Raw genomic sequence first — 9,814 nt, forward strand, 5'->3', positions numbered from 1 at the left:
GAATGGATGGTGGGTGGAAGAATGCAAGAATGGAGGGATGCATGCACCCATGGATGGGTGATGAACGGATGGATGGATGGATGGATGGATGGCAGATGGATAAAGGAATGGTGGAAGGGTGGGTGGATAGGGGAAGGATGAGAGGATGGTGGGTGGATGGATAGATTAATAGATAAATGAATGGTGGGTGGATAGATGGATGGATGGTAATAGTTGGATGGTGGATGGATGAATGGTAAGTGAAAGACAAAAGGGTGGTGGATGGATGGATGGTAAGTGGATGAACAGATGAATAAATGAATGGATAAATAGTTGGAGGGAGGGATGGTGGATGGATGGATGAGGGACACATGAGATGAGATGAACAGACGGAGGGGTGGATGCCTGTGAGGCCAGGACTGATGAGGCACGCGTGGGCATCTCTAAGGGCACAGTCTAAACTGACTTGACTGTCACTGTGAGCTCTCTGCACACTTGCTCCCTCCTCTCCTCTTACTTTGCTGGTTGCTTCCTGCCTTCTGAATCTGGAACTGTCCCACTCTCACGGGGTCAGTGCCTTGCACGTCTCCACTCGACGGGCTCATCAACCCACCCTCCTCAGGAGGTTAGGGCCACAGCAGTCTCGCAGGAGGTCTCCCTCCAGGGTCAGCTCCCCTGCTGACCAGGTGGGAGGTCGGATCCAAGGGTGGGGACACCTTGCGGCATCTTTCTTCCCACCGGAACAAAGGCTTCATTTCTGGACCTTTCTGGTTGCTTCCCAGAGCTCCCTCGACCATCTGACCTCTCCCCAACCCACCCAGACTTCCCAGCCCACCTTCCTAGGGCATCTGCCCAGTTATTAGTCATTACAGAGACATCAGGGCTCAGTCCTTTTAACCCTTTTATATTTTTTATAGCCATTTCTTCTTGAAGACTTATTTCTTTACTGGGCTGTGCTGGGTCTTTGTTGGGGCGTTTGGGCTTTCTCTGGTTGCGGCGAGCGGGCGCTACTCTCTGCGGCAGTGCTCAGCTCCCTGCAGGGGCTTCTCTTGCTGCGGAGCACGGGCTCTAAGCAGATGGGCTTCAGTGGTTGGGGTTCCCAGGCCCCAGAGCGCAGGCTCAGTAGTTGTGGCGCACAGGCTTAGCTGCTCTGAGGCAGGTGGGATCTTCCCAGACCAGGGATCGAGCTGGTGTCCTTTGCATGGGAAAGCGTATTCTTAACCACTGGATCACCAGCCATGCTCATTTGCTTCAGTCATGTCTGACTCTTTGACCCCATGGACTGTAACCTGCCAGGCTCCACTGTCCATGGGGTTCTACAGGCAAGAATACAGGAGTGGGTTGCCATTTCCTCCTCCAGGGGATCTACTCCAGGGGACCTTCCCAACCCAAGGATCGAACCCATGTCTCCTAGGGCTCCTATGGAGCTATATCATTGCAGGCGGATTCTTTACTCCTGAGCCACTGGGAAAACCAGGACCACAATCATTTTATATTTTCCTCACAAAAGCTCTTATTACAGACATCCTTTCCCCGTCCCCCCCCAGCTTTTAGGATCATGGTATATAAAGCACTGGGCAGGAACCCTAGATATCCCCAGGGAAAAGAAGCTTCACCCCCTGCCACCCTTCATCTCCGTGATCAACATCAATGCTACTTTAGAAGTAGAATGCACATCATGTGAGTGTTCCTCCCTGCCCCCCAATTCCTGGGGTCCCCCATCCTGACCTTGGGGCTGTTGGAAAAAGGCTTTACGACCTTCCTCTGTGCTCTGGGCAGCAGCTCCCAGGGTCGATCCTGTGTCTTTCACGTGGTTATGCGCTAGTTCTCCTGGCAGACTCCATGAGAGCAATGACGATGGTGGAGGCAGTGAAAATGAGGCCACGTCGCCAGCGCCGACCAAGAAGGAACTCAGCCTCAGCTGCCTGGGAAGCGCTTCACAAGCCTTGTCTCATTCGCACCTCGCAAGGCCCAGCGCTGCAGGTTCTTGCGAGGACCGGCCTTACAGGCTCTCTGGTTAGCTAGGCACACGGCAAGCCTTCGGACTGGCTTCTGCGGAGACGAGGAACGGCGGCCTCTCGTGCAGAGGACGGGCGGGCCAGTGGTCACGCTGATGTGCCTGGTGGGCCCCCGGCGGGCTTATCCTGCAGCTCAGCGCTGTAGCTGGGGCGGGTGCGGGACAGGCTCGGGGTCTTCACCAACACGGGTCAACAGCCCCGCCGGGATCGTGCTGGGTGCCATCAGCAAGATGATCTCGCGTTTCTGACAAGAGACCCGATGGTGTAGTTCTGAAGGTCCCATAACGAGAGGCTCCAAGCCCCGTGCCCTCGTGGGGGGAGGAGAGCCAGTCAGGGCACTGACCTTTCCAGTAGCTCCTCCCCACCCCCACCCCGGCCCCCCGCACCTGCCGCGTGTTGGTCTGCACCACCCTGGGCTCTGGAGACACGCAAGTAAAGAAAATGTGTTCTCACCCCTTCACAGCCTCCTTGAGCAACAGGTAGGCAAGCTTGGTCCAAGAGTAAGGCCAGTCCTGCTGCCTGAGGCCTCACCGGGCTTGAGATAGGGGGACTTCATCCAGGTTGAGGTCTGGGGGAGAAGAAATTTGCAAGCTTCCTCGGATAACTTGTGACCGTTCGTTCTGCATGGCCAAGTTGGTGCTGGCTAGGGACATGGATGGGGGAGGGCATAGGTGTCCACCTGCTTCGGAAGAGCAGGACATCAGAGCATCCGGAAGGAGACAGCAGGGACCACAGCGTTGAAACCATCCTCTTGTTTTGTTTGAGCAAAGATGCTGCAGAATTCCGGGTCAAGGTCCTGGAAGCCTTGGGGAGGGTGGGGCAGTGAGGGGCGCTGACAGAGCAGGAGCTGGCTGGGAGGATGAGCTGGAGACAACCCTTGGGTTGAAGGAGGCAGACTGGGGACAGAGCAGGGAAGGAGGGGGCCCTTATTTGAGAATCCAGGGCTCCCCCCTCCAGATTCTGGGACACTTCCATCACCAGACATGGGCTCCAAGGTCATTTCTGTTTTCCAGGAAACCAAGTGGATTCCTTCTGTTTAAAATGCCCTGCCAGGAACTATCACCTGGGAAATTCCAACGCTGTAAGTGACCACTGGCTCAGCCACACGGAGGGCCGGGTCTCCAGGTCTCCAGGAGACGGCATTCCCGTCGGGATGTCAGAGGGAACACCCGGCCCCTGAACGTGAGAGACTGGGCTTCTCTGTCCCCTGAAAACCTTAGCTCTCCACGGGCGGGTGGGGGCTGGCAGTTCTCTGTCCTGCGCTCAGATCTGTCAGTCCCCCGGCTGCTCCCAGCACCAGCTTGTGGTACTTCTACACCACATCTGAGAACCAACTTCCTCCAGTTTCCTGGAGCCCAGGAGCTCCACTGCCAGGCCACCCCCCGCCCCCAGCGAGGGCCGTTCTCACTGACGCTGGCCCTGCACCCAGGGACAGGACCCCTGTCCTCCCCCCAGTTACCGGGTCCCGCGCTTGGGGGACACTGCGCCCTGTTGGCACAGCGCCTGCCATCTCCCCTTATTTCATCCAGAGACCCAGCCAGGCCCTCTGAGGGCCACGAGTCAGCTGCTCACCTGCTCCCTGAAGCATTTGGGAGAACCCACGGGGATGAGCCTCCAGGAGCCTTGGCTGCTGGCAGACATGCTGAGGCCAGTAGAGAGGGGACACGGTGCCTGGTCCCCGCAGCCCCCAGCCACTGCCTCCTTCCACGGGGCAGCGGGAGGCTGCCCCCTCCTGACCTCAGGGCACCCCGCACAGGCCTCCCTCCTCCCTCTAGTCACCCTCCTTCGGGCTCCGGGACCCCCTCTGACCCCGTGGGCCCCAGCGAGTCCGATCCGCGTCCCTTCCAGGGTGGAGACCCATCATCCAAATCTGGTTCATCAAGAAGAGGACGCAGGGCCTGGTCTACTTCAAAGAAGTGATAAACAGCCAGCACTTCCAGATAATGGCATTCTTCAGAGAAGGGCTCCAGGGCAGGAGGGGCCGTTAGGACGGCAGACTGGCCACATAGGGGCTGCCAGCAGCGCTCAGCCTTTGGGTCAAACTGCATTGCACCCTGTTCACTGATCGGGGCCTGTGTGTGTGTGAGCCTCCACTGTCTGCAACCATCACTGTTAGCTGACCTCTCTTGGTCACTCTTTTATTTTAAAAATAATTTGTTTATTTTTGGCTGTGCTGGGTCTTTGTTGCTGCCCGGGCTTTTCTCTAGTTGCAGTACATGGGCTTCTCACGTGGGATCCTCCTGGACCAGGAATTGAACCCGTGTCTCCTGCATTGGCGGGAGGATTCTTTACCACCAAGCCCCCAGGGAAGCCTTCCTGGTCACTCTTCCTCCCCCGTCCAATATCCTGAACCCTCAGGCCCTGGCCTCTTCCCTTCTTTCCCTGGACCCCCACCACTTACTGCCTCAGCCTCACTCAACATGTTTCAACACCCCTACTCGCGGCCAGACCCCACTGGCCAGCACCTACTCCGTGTCTTTCCCGCCGGTTCATCGTGGGTTCCTTCCCCTGACAAGTCACCAGCCCGCCGGGTCTTTTCCTGACAACATTGCCCCCTGCCCACTTTCCTTCCTTGGCATCACGTCCCTCCTAACTGCACCTGCTGGGCTCTGGGACGGCCCGACACCTGTCCTCCCCGGATCCTGGCTGGGTGAAGCCCACCCTGGGAGCCCAACGCTCGGCTTCGTGTGCACCTGCCCCACCATGAGCGGGGCAGAGGCCGGGGCCGCATGGGGGCTGGTCTCGCCTTCACAGTATCACGACAGACCACGAGGGCCCTCAGGGACACCCAGACCCCTCCCCGGGGTCCCCGGGGTCCCCGGGTCGCCTCACTCCTCCTCGCTCCAGGCGGCATCTCCCAGGTGCCTTCTCTCCTCACCGCCCACCCCGCTTTCCTGTGTAGGACAAACCTCCACCCTGAGTAAGGTCCCGCCCTTCCCTGGATTGCGCATGCCCCGGGCAGACAGAGCCGGGAAGGCCTGGATGCGGGTGCGATGCGCCACTGCCCGCTCGGGGGGGCTCGGGTGCAGCTTCTGAGCCCCTGGCTCCCACTGGGAGAGGCCGGGCCCAGGCAGCTGGAAGGGGCACCCGCCCTGGGGGGCCGATTCTAGGGTGAGTGTCTGTGCGGGGTGGGGGCAGGGGGATCCTGGCCATGCTGGGGAAAATGGAGGCCCCCTCAGGCGGGACTGGGGGGCTGGTTCAGGGTGCGGACGACGAGATGGGTAGGTCACTGGACCCTGGAGATCAGGCACAGAGAGCTGGGGCCCTTTCTGTTGGTGTGGTACCTCCCACCCCCACCAAGCCGTCAAATGCTGGAGGTCCTTCCTCCGAGGCTGAGAAGACAGGGAATAGGGAGGAGGTGTGTCTGGGGGTTTCCCCACCATCCACCAGCAGAGCAACTCTCTGCCCTCCAGGACCAGGGGGCGGGTGGGCCCGCTTTCCTTGGAGCCTTCACCCCAGGGCTCCCAGGCATGCGGGCGGCTCCTGCCCCAAATGGCACTCACAGGCGCCTGTGCCTGAAGGCTCTGGAGGGCCCCACCTGTTTGGGGGTCTTGGCAGGCAGGCTCCAGCCTGGGGTTGTCCCCGGGGACAGCGGGCAGGTGTCCTCTCTGTGCCCAGAGGGCCCCGGCTGAGACAACAGCCTTCCCGATGCGGGCTTGGTCGGCTGGCCTCAACTTCCCGGACCCACCTTCACGAGTCTCCCCTGCAGGCCGCACCCCGGATGAGAACCCAGAGGCCCTGAGACTCTTCGAGGGTTTTGTGGAGCGCAGAGGGCTGGACAAGACAGAAATCACCCACCCGGCTCAGGCTGCTAATGGGAACGTGTGTTTGTTTCTTCTGACCTTTTAGCTGTGATCTCCTAAACCCAGGAAATGACTTTTGGCCTGTCCTTCCTCGTGTACCATGGTAATCATGTGAAAAGCCTGGAGCAATATACATGGCCCCTCATCGTGCTATCTCCCCACTTCTGCAGGTATCTGTCAGTTACACCGTATTTCCTGACACACAGGAGCAGCTCAGGATGCAGAATCACAGGGACCCTGAAGCCCACCTCCTCCTGGTGGTGCTTCCGAGTGACCTGCACCCCTTTCCTCCCAGAGTTAACCCCCCGGCACCCCTCAGTCTGAGTGCCCAGGCTGCCCGTTTTCCCTCTGTAGCCATTCCCTTCACCGTCCCCAGTTTTGCCCTCTGTGAGACGCGTGTAAGATATTCGCTCCTAGGCTCCTCTGTGAAGATGGTCTTGATCCTCTGAGATGCGCATGGAAGAACTCTCCATTGTGTGTCTTCTCAATAGAACCCCTAGGTAGGGTCTGCGATCGGCAGGGGAGTTAGACAGTGTTTTCCTAGGGGACTGGTTAGGGATCCCCTTTTGACTAATAGATGAACTGGGCTAGAAGTCCTGGGCTCTGACCCCTCGTGGCCTTAAAGATCAGGGCATTGAGGACACACAGGTCCAGGCGCTTCTGGAGGTGCTTGGAAAAGGCAGCAAAGTCCAGGGGACTGTCCAGTGAGAATCACCCCTGCCAGCGGTCAGGGGCGATCTTTCCAGGTCAGCACTCAGAGGTCTTCCTCCCTTCCCTCTTCTTGCTGATCTTCTTCCCCAACAACATTGTGTCTACTCATGTGGACGGTCATCACATATCCTCTCCCCTAGTGGAGGGAGCTGGGATGTTTCCAGTCTTTTGCTCTGATGAGGAAGGTGCAGGAAATAAAACATATACATGTCAAGTGTAGAGGTGTTTCTACAGCATAGAATGAAAGTTCCTCTTTGTATACAGCTCGAGTATTCTTTTAGCTTATCAGGTCTTTTGTGTGTGTGTGTGAGAGAGAGATTATAACCAGAACTGAGTATACTTCCTTGTGCTTAAGTCTCTGTTCACTTTTTAAAGTGAATAACAGTGTCTTTTGTGCATATTCTCTGCATGACTGCTTTTTTCTTTTTAAAATCTAAGCGACTTTATATAAGGCGGTCAAGCCACTGTGCCTGTGACATGAGGTGCAAGTATCTGTCCCAGCTGATTATTGTTTTTATGTGCTTTACCTGTACACACTGTCAAGATGTCAGTTCCTTCCCAATCTGTTAATATCTATACATTAACACATCCTTTATAATACCTCAGCAGACATCTCGGGGAGAAACTGATGTGATGATTTGAACGTTTACATAAAAATACAAAGGCTGAGAACATGTAGGATGATTTTGAAGAAGACAGTGGAAGGCTTCACCAGCAGGCATCCAGACTTCTTGCAAATCTCCAGGACTTGGAGCAGTGGGGCGGGGCCAGGCACACAGCCAAGGCAAGGATGGGGTCCAGCCCAGACCCGCACAGGGCGACGGTCATGACTCTGACCAGCCTGCTGAGGGGATCCAGACCTAAAGAGCAAACCCCACACCCTCCCACGTAAATGCAGTCCAGCACGGGCACACGGGCATCGCACTTGTAACTGAGAGGCACTGCAGAGCTGGGGGTGGGGACGCTCTCAGCGAACGGTCCAGGCCCACCTGTTACTCATTTGGAAAAAAAGTCCATCTTGGCTCTCATTTCACATCATAAATAAAGATCGAGGTGGAGACAGTGCTAGGAGGATAGACTCTGTATGATTTCAATACCTTTAAGACCATGGAATTTTTGCACCTTGTTTTATGTCCCTGGATGTGCTCCACTGTGTCCTGCTTCACAGCCTATGGGAACTTGAATACAATTTGTATCCTACTGTTGTGTGACATTTGTATAGAGCTTAATTATGCTGAATTGGTTCATGGTGCTTTTCAGGTCTACCACATCCTTCTACTTCTCTGTATATTTATTCTAGTAATTTTGGGGAGTTTGATATTAAAACTTCAACTAAAAAGCTTAATTTATTTACTTTTTAAAAAATAGTAATATATAGTGGAACCATACTAGTTCTATATTTTCCAAGTCTCCTGTAAATAGTAAATGTGTTATCATCCTTTCATAATTTAAAAAAATAAAATAAAAAACACTTTTAGAAAGGTTTTATAAAACAATGTAAAATGATGAAATACTAGATGTACAAAAATCAGGTGTGAACACTGTAAACACAGCATAACCTTAATTAGGCAAAATAAAAGCACAAATACTTAAAAAAAAATCAAGGTGGGTATTGGGTCTGGGTGTGAGAGTTTAAAACGATGACAGTTCTCAGAATAGAATATTTTCGTTCTTGGAGTAAGCAAAGACTTCTGAGAACACAGACTACACTAACAAAAGGGAAAATTGATAAATTGGATCTTTTATAAAATTAAGAAATTCTCTACACCAAATGACACCATTACAAGAGTAGAAGTGGCCCGAGCAGAGAGGACAAACACCTTCCCTGTTGACACCGTCTGCTGTAATCAATCAGGTGGTGTGTGTGGAGTACTTGTGTTTCTGACTGGTAGCTGACGCTACTGATGACTCGAGAACTGGTTTCAGAGGATGGTGGAATAGCCACTTGGCAGTCTTTGATGTGCTAAGACCATCATAAAGCTGGACAAAATCTACATCAGATTCTGAGAACATTTTCTCTGCCTGAGGCAGATGATTTTTCATTCACTGCATGGTTCAAATGCCCTGTCAGCCTTGTTCATATCCTTCCACCCACCGGAGACGGACTTGTCCATTACATAGGAGCCTCAGGTCTCTTTGGAAGCTATCCCTGCTCTTAATAAAAATAGGCTCCAAAATCTTTTTTTTTCAAGCCATTAATGCACATGTAAAATGTAACCTTGTTTTACAGCCAAACTTTAAGTTACTAAAAATTTATATTTCTGCAATGTTGAAAGTATCTATTATTGTACAGGGTGGGCTTTCCTATACCAGCCAGAGGAAATGTAATGGTGAAATACTACACCTGTGCTGGGTAGCATGTCTGAGCAGACGTGCAGGGACAGAGTGTGTGTATCTTTAGAAAGTATTGAAACTGCACTCCTCGCGTGGGACTCAAACCCACCCGCAACTCAGGTGGAACTTAAACCCACAATCCCTGACTTAGGAGGGAACTTGAACCCACTGTCTTTTCACTGAAACCATTAGCCAGGTGTCAGGACTTACTGAAGCTCAGGGTTTTTTTGTCTCATCACAGAAAGAACTGAACGTGAGGCAAAGTGGGAGGCAAAGAGTGAGTTTATGAGCATCCATGCTTGCGAGAGATACAAGTGGGCAGATGAGCAGGCTCTGCCTTGAGGACTGAGAGGGCTTTATTTTTGTAAACAAAAGTGGGCAGGGGAGACCCCCACCTTCTTCCTCACTCTTGGGCAGACTTCAAGGCTTACATCATTAGTTCCTCTTCTGACCCTATAGGGTCTAGCTAGGACTGTCATGGCACTATTTAAATCAAATGTACAGTTAGCATAAGGATGGTAACACAGACTAAAACATGATAACTCATCTCAGCTTTCAGTATAATGTCCTCTTTCACCTAGTTTTTCCCCTTTCACCTACATTTCTGTCTTGGCTACATGCAGGAAATGCTCCCTTCAGGAACTGTCAAGTCCCTGACTTCATGGAACGAGATTCAGAAGCCCCAAATCTTATGTCTTGTGCTTTAACTCTCTGGGCTTGTGGCTTGAGTGTTCCTGGCACTTGGATGCACCTGTCTTCCTTCAAAGTAGTGCAGATTGTCACGAGGTTACTGGTTTCTCTTCTTTTTCTTTTTTTAAATAATATTTTGGTTTTTTTTTTTTTCATTTATTAGTTGGAGGCTAATTACTTTACAATATTGTAGTGGTTTTTGCCATACATTGACATGAATCAGCCATGGATTTACATGTGTTCCACATCCCGATCCCCTCTCCCACCTCCCTCTCCCTC

This window comes from Dama dama, chromosome 11, assembly GCF_033118175.1.
Source record: "Dama dama isolate Ldn47 chromosome 11, ASM3311817v1, whole genome shotgun sequence".
Lineage (NCBI taxonomy): Eukaryota > Metazoa > Chordata > Mammalia > Artiodactyla > Cervidae > Dama > Dama dama.